This window comes from Mauremys reevesii, linkage group 23, assembly GCF_016161935.1.
Source record: "Mauremys reevesii isolate NIE-2019 linkage group 23, ASM1616193v1, whole genome shotgun sequence".
Lineage (NCBI taxonomy): Eukaryota > Metazoa > Chordata > Testudines > Geoemydidae > Mauremys > Mauremys reevesii.
In genome coordinates this window covers 1,411,871-1,421,138 of record NC_052645.1, presented here as the reverse complement: position 1 = coordinate 1,421,138, position 9,268 = coordinate 1,411,871, and the positions used below count along the sequence as shown (strand labels likewise).

At 49.2% G+C, this 9,268-nt stretch overlaps 2 non-coding genes across 2 annotated transcripts; both read right to left on the bottom strand.

Moving 5' to 3' along the window:
* Window positions 1–547: 547 nt before the first annotated feature.
* Window positions 548–621, bottom strand: TRNAT-UGU. The gene has a single exon. It is a non-coding gene; the product is annotated as a tRNA-Thr (tRNA).
* Window positions 622–2,452: 1,831 nt separating this feature from the next.
* Window positions 2,453–2,534, bottom strand: TRNAS-GCU. The gene has a single exon. It is a non-coding gene; the product is annotated as a tRNA-Ser (tRNA).
* Window positions 2,535–9,268: the final 6,734 nt, after the last annotated feature.

Here is a 9,268-nt window from a genome sequence, read left to right as displayed (position 1 = left end):
CCCAGGCTAGGGCCGTGGGGTGGTAAATTTGCAGCGTAGACATCTCGGCTCAGGCTCAATACCGGGATCTGGGAGCCCTCAAGGTTGGGAGGGAGTTTAGCAAGCAAACAAGGTAAAATGGCAGTGGAGTATTACCCTGGACTCAATGGCATTTCTCCATTGGTCTGTCTGCTTTGGGGCAGGGACAATAACACGTCCTGCTGCATTTGTTGTTTCAAAGGGCGGTTTAGGATTTTCATTCTCACACACGGTGCACAAAGCAGGACTCAACCCTCGGTGTAAACTAAATGAGCTGCCCACAGTTTCTGCCAGCCACAATGAGCCATTTGGTGTGAGAGCCCAGACCTGCCCCTGTCCCAGAGGAAGCAGGATCATCTGTGACAGGCTGGAACACTGACCTATCAGCTCTTAACTCCCAAACTTTCAGTAAGTCTGTTATCAGTGCCTGTGAGTATAATTTAAACAACTATACTGGGCTGGACCAAAGAGCTCTGTGTTTTGTCCTCCCACAGTAGCCAATACCAGGTTGCCCAAGAGTTAGTCAATAAGGCACCACTGGAAATTGAACCCAGGATCTCCTGTTTACAAGACAGGTGCTTTAGCCAACTAAGCCATGGTGCCTGCCTGTGGCAACAGCACAGTGTCTGCCCACACCGGACTCCCTGCCATCCCCACTGGGGACTGACAAGCTTTGCTTGTGTTTGGATTCTGCAAAGCAGAGGAGCAGGTCAGGTTTTCCTTGCAAGCTCTGTGTGTGTGTGTGTGTGTGTGCGTGCGTGCGTGTGTGTGTGTGTGTGTGTGTGTGTGAGAGAGAGAGAATCTTTGGCCAGGTCTGCACTACAAGGTTACTTCAGCATCATTATATTGCTCAGCTGTGTGAAAAACACACAACGCTCCCTCGGTCGGCAGCTTGTGGCTGGTGCACACACTGCAATACCACGTCTGGCGACAAAATTGCCCTGTTTTGGTGACAAAATAAAACCACCTCGACGAGAGGCCTAGAGCTTTTTGCAGCAAACTTAAAGTGACAAATGTCAGTGTAAATGCTGCTGGTCATTATATCACCATAACTGGTCTCCACCAGTATCCCACAATGCCTGCCGTGAACTCACCTCCCCCGCATTTCTGCTACAGAGCCATGGGCCCCTCCCCTTTCATAGCTCCAGAAAGTTCTGACAGCTGAGCCACTATCTATACCGGGATTAGCTTGATAGAACTGCATTGCCAGCTTAAGTAATGTAATTACACCAACCTAATTTTGTAGTGTAGACCTGTCCAAAGAATCACACACACACCTTGGGAGCAAAACTTCATCTGCTCCTCTGCTTTACAGAATACAAACACGAACAACACTTGTCAGGGCCCAATGGGGATTGGCAGAGAGTCAGGTGTGGGCCATCTTTATCCCAGGAGAGATGGACTCTAAGGGTACGTCTCCATTGCAATGTAAGCCCAGGTGTGGCAGGCTGTGCTCAGAGCAGCACCTGGAAGCCCCATATTCACCACTCTCATATAATGATGACATGGTTTGTTCAAAGTCTGCCTGGTGACGTATCATTTCAAAAGTCTTGATCTGTTGAACATTAATATCGTGTTGGATTGTGTGTGCTCGCATTGGTTGGGAAGTTATGAAGTTTTGCTCTGTGTGTGTTACTGAAATATGTTATGAGGTTGGGAAATGCCCCCCACCAGCCTTTCAGGTGCGACAAGGGAGGAGCCAGACTCGCTGCTGGCCCATTGAGGGGATCCACACTCCCAAGCACTAGCCCAGGAACCGTGTACAATGCAGGCTTCTCCGAGATAGCACAGAGGCAATGGGCACTGCTTGACTCACATCGTAGCAAAGGAGCTTCCTAGCAAGTTGGAGGAACCTATGAAACAGGGGAAGAGACATCATGACTTGGCCTCTCTCCCCCACAACTCAGCAGCTAGAAACACACCTGGAGGACAAAGACTGAACTGAACTGATTCAGAAATCAGAAGAGAATAATAACAATAATACTTGCAAACCAAAGTCCCCAAACAGACTAGTATTGGTTTTTCAGCAGAAAATTTTCAGTTTGGGGAATTTTGTTTTCTCAGTCAGACCTTGCCAAGGGAAGCAGGGAGAAAATGTTTGAGTTGCTTCCTTCAGAACAGCTTGGCCTAGACACTAGCTCTGGTTCACTGCTCTGGCCTTGCTCGGGTTGAGGGTATTTTAATAATTTGGGCAGGTCCCAGGGTGTTTGGGGGAGAAGATGAGGATGTTCCCTTTTGAGATAAAAACTAGGAAATACAGCACTAGAGAATTTCTTTTTTTAAGAAATCTGGGATTTAGACATTTTATTTAAAGCAAGGGAGTTCTGAGTTTCTGAGAAGGTTTTTGTTTGCAAGAAGAAACATTGTTTGATCTGTCATTGTACCAAAGGGGGAGATGGTTGTCTACAAAGGAGGGGTGAAAACTAAATGCATCCAATGAGGATGGGATTCGAACCCATGCGTGCAGAGAACAATAGATCAGCAGTCCATCACCATAACCACTCAGCCACCTCATCTGAGTTCTTACAAAAGGGACAGGAGGAGAAATCTAAGTCCAGCAGAGCTAGGGACAATAAGGAGTTTTTAAATACTAAGCAGAAGCAGGGGCTGAATGAGATCCTCCCTCACATCTAGTGAGGAGCTGGGGGAAAGATTTCAGGAACAGACCGTGTTTGCACAGACACATCTACTCTGCCTAGGTATGCAGCATGATGGGGCCACTTTCCCAAAATGACCAGAGTTCGCTGGTGGTGGGTTACAAATCAATTTAGGATTGAGTGGAATGAAATGTTATTATCCTTCCTGCATGAGTGAAGGGCAGCAGAACATACCTAGTCCGTCCTGATGGAGGGGTGGGTGAGGAATAGCTTTTATTGGACATTGTAGACCCAACTGAGAACATCACCCTAAACCAGTGGTCCCCAAACATTTCACACTGTGCCCTCTTAGCCATGGCTATGGCCCCTCGGAAGCCGCGGTCATGTACCGAGGCTGGGAGTGGGGCCGTTGCTTGCTGGGGAGAGAGGTGCAGACAGGGGTAAGGGGGTCGAGGCCGAGCTGGGAGTCAGAGCCCCAGGTTGAGGGTGGGGTTGGGGAAGAGCTGGGGCAGTGTGGGGCTGAGTGCTGCTCCCTCCATGGGGGCTGGCTCAGGCCCTGAGGTGCCCCCATGAATGTTCCTCTGTGTCCCCCTAGGAGTCATGCCCCACATTTTGGGGACCACTGAACCCTACTCGCTAAGCAGGGGCTAGTGATGCCAAAGCCCAGGGAAAGGGAGAACAAGTGCGGGGCCCCCAGCACTGGAGCCATGTGAAGGGGCTGCAGGAGAGGGGCAATGGCTGGTGGCCCAGGGATTTAAGGGCAAAGGGGGCACAGGAGGGGGCAGGAGTTAGGGGTGAAGGAGGTGCAAGGGTTGGGAGTGCAGGAGCTAGCGGTAAAGGGGGAGTGGGGATCGTCCAGGGGCAATGGGGAAGTGCCAAAGTACAAGCTTTGCCCAGGGCACCATTTTCCCTAATGCTGGTCTGAGCAAACAATTGGAAATGACCCTTCAGTGAGACCAGAACCATCATGTAGAAAAGGCCCTTCATTAAGTGGTGGTGGCTGAGGGCTTAGGGAGATGGGTTAGAAAGCAACAGGCGTTTTTCTGTGGAGGTTTGATTCTTGCCTGTTAGGCAAGGCTGGTGTGTGGTGTCTCCATGGCTGCACTTTCAGTGTCTGATCACCCCCAGGGAGCCAAGTCTAGACATATTCAGAGGCTCTGTGCCAGGGTTTCTCAAACTTCCTTTCACTACAACCCCCTTCTGCCAAAAAAAACCTTACTACATGGCCCTGGAAAGAGGGACCAAGCCCCTCCACACTGGGCAGAGGCAGGGGAGACAAAGCCTGAGCCCTGCCCCAGTGAGGGGAGGGCAAAACCAGAGCTTGAGGGATTCAGCGCTGGGTGGTGGGGTTCAGACTTTTGGCTTCAGCCCCAGGCCCAAACAAGTCTAATGCCAGCCCTGCCAACCCCATTAAATCAGGGTTATGACCCACTTTGGGGTCCTGACTCTCACTCTGAGAACCACTGCTCTATGCTGAGGGGAGAGAGTTTTCCTGTGGGTGCAGTTAATCCACTTCCCAAGAGGTGGCAGCTATTTCGGTGGGAGAAGCTATATCGGTGGGTGCGCAAGCTGTGGTGTTTGCCACATTTAAGACGTTTAATCAAACCCCATTTTTAAAACCACCTGTGGTCTGGGAATGGCAAAGGAGCTTGATGAAGCAGGGTCTATCCTGCAAAGTCCTGGAGATCACAATTCTATAATCCTGTTGTCATGGGGGTATAGCTCAGTGGTAGAGTGCTTGCCAGCCAGTTAAGTGGTCCTTGGTTGAAACCACTGTGTTCTCTTATAACCTTCTTTCTTTTTTTAAAAAAAAGGAAAATATTTTCATTTCCATTCTCCATTCTGTTCAGGAGCTCCACTATACGGGGGTGCTTGATATGAATGTAAACACTCAACATTTCGCTGTCCAAATGCATAAAAACCTAGCAAAGCTGTCCATCGGCTGAAATCAGTTCCAATCCTCTAAGTGTCTAGTTTATGTTTTCATCAATTAAACAAAGGTATCATATGAATGTACATTTGCAGATCCCTCTTCTCCAGGAGCTGTGCTGTGCAGAAGAACAAGAACCACATCCAGCTGCAGTTCACAAGTCTGATGACCAAAGAGCCACGAAATGTTCTGAGGGTTGGAGAAAAATGCCTTCTAGGGAGCTATTGAACGAGCTCAACCTGTTTCGCTTATCAAAAGAAGATTGAAAGGTGACTTCATTGAAGTGTTTAAGGGCCTTAATGGAGAGAAAATATTCGATATGAAAGGGCTCTTTAATCTAGCGGAGAAAGGCCTAACAAGACCCAATGGCTGGAAGGTGAAAAGAGACAAATTCATATTACAAATAAGACACATTTATTCTACAGCGAGGATGAATCACCACAGGAACAAGCTACCAAGGAAAGTGGTGGATTCACCATCTCCTGATGTCATTTAATGAAGACTAGATGCCTTTCTGGAATGTGTTTTCTCCAAAAGTAGCTCTTGTGTCATACAGGAGGCCTGTGATATGCAGGGGGTCAGATTAGATGCTCTAATGGTCTCTTCTGGCGATAAAGTTGACTAATTTCTGAAAAACTGAGTGTAGCACTGGGAGCAGCGTCTGATGTTTTCCTGTCTAGCCGGCTTGCTTCCTAGAACGAACGCTCCTTGAGTGGGGTGATCCACAGGGAGTAGCTCAAACCTCCAAAGTGCCTGGCCAGGGGCAGGACATTAGCCCAGCAAGGGAGGGGTGTGGCAGTGACATCACAAAGGCCTTTTGCAGGACCTCAGACTATTGGTCAAAGGTGGTGGGGAGGTGGTGACCTCACAGAGAGATGCTGACATCAGCCAGGCAGGACAGGGGCGAGGGGGCAGGGAAACTTCAGAGACCCCTGTGGCTTTGCTTCAGCAAGTCTCCTTCTCCAGGTCTCTCTTTGAGGACAGAGAGTATTCGGGTTCACGTATGTGAGCGCCAGGAGGAACCTCTTTTGAGTTTTCTCCTTCCCTTTTCCTGATTTTACTAGAAAACAGCCGTCCCTGTTTAGAAGGTAAAAGCCTCCTCGAGGTTTGAAACCTGTTCAGTCTGATCCATCTGGTGACTGTTGAATTCTAGGCATGGAAAACATGAGCTTAAGGAGGCAGAGGCAGGAAATGGGCCCTTTGCCCACAGAAATGGTCTATAATGGACGGCTGCAGGCAGCAGGCCGAGAGATAATCTCATCAAAATTATTAGACTACTGGGTAATGTAATCAAAATCACTAAAGGAATGTCAGGGGTTTCTATTGGCACTTAACTTGCCTGCCTCTGGCTGTCTCTCATTGTACAAGATGTCCGTGTAATCAGGGTACAGTTGTGTAAAAAAGAGTACTCGCACTGCAAGGGATGTTAGGCAAAAGAGAACTTTGTGTGTGATGATGGAAGGTTTTAAGGACCTAAACTGACACTCATGGTTTGTAAAACTCTTGTTTTGAAGGTTCAAGGTGAATTGGTTTGGTTCTGCTTTGTTGGTTTTTTTTTATAATGCCACTGAATATCCATTTGAATCATTCAAAGTGGCAAAACTGCCAGACACCTTTTGCCAGACACAGGTAACTAGTTTTGTTTGGGTTTGGGATTTAGCATTTAACCCTTAAGGTACCTCACTACTCTATAAAGTTCAAGACTAGAGTTATGGCTGTAGTAAGGGGCAGCCAGAACCAGAAAGATGGAGAAAGAAACATGGACAGATGGACAAACCGAATAATTAAGCCTCTGTTTTAAAAAAAAAAGGCTTAAAAACATTAAAAGGAAAAAAGGGGCAAAATGTTTCCCCATTTACCAAAATACCTCAGCCTAGCTCTGCCCTTGGGGTTCGGGGGTGGGGGGCACCGATTCCAGGGTTTGCCTAGGGCGCCAGGTGCTGCAGCTAGTCTAGGGCTGCCCCTGCCCAGAGGCCTTTATCCCTCCAGCCTGCGAGGACAGAGGGGGTGTCAGGAAGTTGCCCCTTCAATCCCACACACAAAACCCCTTCTTAGGAAAGGCAAAATCCTGAAGAGAAGAAGTAACATCGAGAAGGACTCCAGAGACAGAGGTTTTTGAGACCTTGGGGAATAGTTGAGTGTCTGATCAGGGACTTGAACTCTTGACTCCCAGATTAAAAGTCTGACACTTGGTCAACTGAGCTAGCCAGGCTCACAGTGAAAGTGAGAAAGTTCATGCAGAGGAGAAACTATGGAAGAAAAAGAGAGCAGGAAACACTAGAGGAAACCTGCTGGTCTCTCTCTCTCTTCCCAGCCCTGGCCCTGGCCTGCTCCTCCCGCCAGCACCCTGAGGCATTTTGCCAGCACCATGCCCCAGTCAGCTCCACCCTCCCCAAACGCTGGCAGGCCCAGCTCAGGAACCTGGCCGCTCTTACAGCCGCCTCTTCCGCCCTGACCAATAGGGAGGAGGATTGAGTCTCCCTCCCTCAGGCCTGTGCTTCAGCATTCCTGGGGAAAGACCAGCGCCGCCAAAGTGGCTTTGGGCCAGTAGGTCAACCAAGAGGGCGGCCTCCTGTGCCTGGCTGCAGCCCAGCTGCAGGACTCCAAGTAAACCCAGGAGACAGCCCCCTTGGTTGACCTACTGGCCCAAAGTCATGTTGGCCATGTTGGTCTTTCCCCAGGAATGCCGAAGGGCGGGCCTGGGTGGGGGTGTGCGCAACGTCACACCCTCCTCCTGAACTTACTGCCAGAGGCTTGGACACTGTCCATGGTGGAGACGGGACACCTAAAATCCCTGCTTGTCTCTGGTCACACCCCCTTTCAGTACCTTTAAATGTATGATGTCCTACATGGGTGGTCTAGCAAGGTATGGGGTTCCTGGTCCCCGGCTGCCTGAAAACATGTTGGGGTGTGGTATTGCTAACAGAGTGCAGACAGCAATATCTGTTAACGTGTAGGTGTCTTGGCATTTAGCCACCAATGTGCCTCGGTTTCCCCTCCCACACAGCAGCGTAGGCCTGTTATGCTTTTGCTGCTGTGCCAAGCTTCCAGCCTATTTACAGGTATGAGTTGAAAAGAAACAATTCTTGTGGGACTGTCTTGTCACCATCCCTAGCATGTACAAAAGGTTTTTTCCCCACAAATCAGGTATGTCCCACATCTTTAAAGGGTTTACCACTAGTATTAACTCCTTGGTCTTGATGACGTAGCAAAAGACCCCCAGATTAACAGCAAATCTATGGCGGACAGGTTTTGTTCACACAATTTAACTTGTTTAGTGTCTATTACATTTCCCAATTCCTTTGTGTACCCTCGTAAGTGCTCTGATGCAGATTGTTCTGCCTCTTTGGAATAGGTTTTAAATTCAGGCATGTGTTTGAGGTGTTGGCAAGGAAGGGTGCACTGCAACCATGCCTGCCCTTGGCCCAAATCACACATTCCTTCAAAGCTTGTAATGTCTTTTCCCCTCACCCACGTATCTAACAAATCTCTCATTTCATTTACATAAGCCACATTACTGAATCCAGATCCCCTCTTAAGACTCCTGAATTTAACCCTGTAGGTTTCAGGTGTCATCTGAAACTGTTTTAAAACTAGTTCCTTACATTTACCATAGTTTGTAGCATCATCAATAGGCATCTCATTCAATATGTCCATAGCTCTTCCAGTCAATTTGGCTACCAATGTGACCATTTTTTGATCACCAGGGATTTCACAGAGGTGCAGAGTCTCTCAAAGGTGATGAAATATTCAGCAATATCACTGGATTCATCATACTGTGGACATAGTCACTCCCATTTGTGGATTTTTGGGGAAGTGGAGCCAGCTGCTGGAAGGTTTTGTCTCTTCCACTCCATAACAGCCAGTCCATGCTTCTGGGCCTCAGTTTGGGCCTCTATTTCTCTGTCTCTTAACTCCAGGGCTCTTGTGTGAGCAGCTCCCTCCCTGGCTGCCTCTGCTTCCATAGCCCTTCTGTGCACAGGTGCCTCTGCTTCTTTGAGCTTCAATTGAAACTCCCGGTCCTTTGCCTTCTCTTCTGCTTCCAGTCTGGCCAGCTCTAGTTAAGTAGCTGCCTCTCTGGTAGTCATTTTCCTGCTTTCTTGTGCTGAGACACCCCCTCTGCAGTTCACTGAAACTGGGATGCACTCAGCTCAGGGGCTTCTTAGTTAACAGAGACTTTCCCAGCGCCCAGTGTTCAGCCTTTCTGGGCAGCAACTTGCAACCTGTGCAGTTCCAGCTTCTTCTGCTCTTCACTCTTCATTAGTTTGCTTATTTTTCTTTCCCTATTTCCCTTACCCGAAAGGAGCAAACAGAAAATCATAAACCAGTAACCACTTTGTCTGTTCTCCAGCCACCACACCCAACTCACTACCAGTCTCTCAAAGCAATCAGCTGTGAGTCTGGAGGTCAGGACTGGGATAGCAGGGGCTGCAGGTCGGGAGTGAGGAGCACCAGCCGCTCAGTGACTGGGGAGCTCAGCGGGGAGCCCAGGGGGCTGCGGGTTGGGACTGAGGGGCACCGGTAGGGCTGGGAGTGAAAACTGTGCAATTCAGAATGTGAATAGTGACCTCGTCTCCTTCCTGCACCTGCTCTACATTGCTCCACAGCAACTTCTCCACCTGCAGAGTCACCCCAGCACGGCGGTGCAGCCGCCCAGGGTTCAGCAGGGGCCCCTAGCAAGGACCGTGGGTGCAGCTAACAGCCCAGTGTGCCTGGCCGTGAG